Here is a 2,187-nt window from a genome sequence, read left to right on the forward strand (position 1 = left end):
TTTGAAACTTTCTAAGATATTAAAAAGAATTAAGAAAATATTCAACATTTCTCTTGTTTTTTTATTCCTTTCGATTTGATTCTTAAAAATATTGCTTTGTTTTGTAGAGTGGCATAAATAGCTGCATCGAATTCTTTATGACGAATAAAATCTACGATGCTCAGATTTGGAACAAATACGTGTTTTAAACATGTTCTTTTTGCTTTTCAAAAATTATCCTTACAAATAATTGTGCCTGCTAAATGGATTTGTGACAATTATGCTGCGACGCTTGTTATATTCAGTTCATTTTCGTATTGCGTGCATTTAGTAAGATATTTTTATATTATAGTTTTGAAATATCACGTTTATTATTAGAAAAGTTAGACTTTTATCAATAAAAATGGAAATCATCAAGAAAATGAAAATAAATATAATATGAAAAAAAAGAAGCATTAATTTATTTTAAAGATTTTCAGTTAAAAGTATTTAAATACACATATTTTTTGGATCAATTAAATAATAGCTATGTTAAATTAATATTATTTTGATTTAAAAGTAATTAGTATCTCTCAAGGAACCCTTGAAGAAAAATAGAACGCTCCGACGAGGATGGGATTCGAACCCACGCGGGCAGAGCCCAATGGATTAGCAGTCCATCGCCTTAACCACTCGGCCACCTCGTCCGTATGAACAGAATACACATGCAAAAGTTTGGGCTACATATTATTTGCTCAAACGGCAGATGAAAATTATCATTTAATTTGCTAAGTTTTACTACACAAGGGAAGCAATAAAATGACAATAAACTTCCGAGTGAAAAATTCGCTTTGTTCTCACTTCAGCATGAGCATTAACTCCAGAACTAGAAGATTACACAATTGCCTTTTGTTAGGACGTCATGGTCTTAAATACAAAAGGCTTTCTACATTTTTTTTTTTGGTTAATTCGAGTTACGTGTACTGAAATATCTCTGATCTAGGCTTTTTCCTCCTCCTCTTATTGATATTTAGTAGGTATTTACTATATGTGAAATTTAGTACGTAAGATATTAGTTGGAAGTAGATAGGGTTCGGGGAGGATATCCCAAAACGGGTAGGTTGCTCAAAGCGGGTAGGCCTTCGTATGTCCCCTCATGGAGTGTAAGCGGTGATGCATACGTATGTCGTGTTTACCCGATCATCCCTGAGTTTTAATCAGTCCCAGCGAATTAGCAGTGAAGCGGCATGACTCAACCAGGCTTAAAATTTAAAAACAAATGATACATTTCTTTCAAAAAAAATGAAGCTTTGTAACTTGTGATTAATCGAAGACCAGCATATTTTTTTGACTGTCAGCAATATTACGATATTCTGACTCCATCCACCTACAAACTACGATGATCATTTCGTTTGTTTCTTTTTTAAATTTAAGGTAAAACTATTGAAATAAGAAACGTGCCTTCGGGCAAAACGGATTTAGGATTTAATCATATATTTATTTATAATTTCTTGACACATGTGCTGACTTCGATTTTCTGTTTCAATAGGATAAGTATAACTTTAAAAAAGTTATCTTTTAGGATGGCAATTAATTAGTCTATTAATTTAATCAGTTATTTCTTTATTTTTATAAACAAATGTGCTGTCTTTAAATTGGATAAGTACAACCTTTATATATATATATATATATATATATATATATATATATATATATATATATATATATATATATATATACAATGTAAAAATCGACATGTTTCTTATAAAAACTCATCCATTCAAACGAAAATTGCTTTTGGGAATTTAAAAAGAAAGTGAAACAGTAATATTTAATAAACACTGTATATTAACATTATTTTATTTGAACCCACTAACGGGAAGCGTAAATAAACAGAGTAGCACATGAAATACTAACTCGAGTGGTACAGTTATGTTATAAAACCGCACTGTTAAAAAAAAAAATCTGAACTTTTACGGTAAAAGCTACTGGCATCTATGTTGATAGTAACTTTTACAGTGAAATCTTATTTTACTGTAAAATTTCACGGTAGAATTACGAAAGTCAAAAATCGCAAAAACGTGGACAATAGATTCGATCTCAATGCCTTCGTGTTATCTAGCGGCTTCGCTGACCACCATACGAGCTGGTACACATCGAAGAAGGGAAAATACGGTTTTAGCTGATTCGTATTGTAAGTCACGTGATGTATCTATTGGCGGTGCAATC

General features: G+C 31.1%; 1 non-coding gene across 1 annotated transcript; it reads right to left on the reverse strand.

The window, feature by feature from the left end:
- Positions 1-583: 583 nt before the first annotated feature.
- Positions 584-665, reverse strand: Trnas-gcu (transfer RNA serine (anticodon GCU)). Its single transcript has one exon. It is a non-coding gene; the product is annotated as a tRNA-Ser (tRNA).
- Positions 666-2,187: the final 1,522 nt, after the last annotated feature.

Source organism: Uloborus diversus, chromosome 5 (genome assembly GCF_026930045.1).
Source record: "Uloborus diversus isolate 005 chromosome 5, Udiv.v.3.1, whole genome shotgun sequence".
In the NCBI taxonomy this organism is placed as follows: Eukaryota; Metazoa; Arthropoda; class Arachnida; order Araneae; family Uloboridae; genus Uloborus; species Uloborus diversus.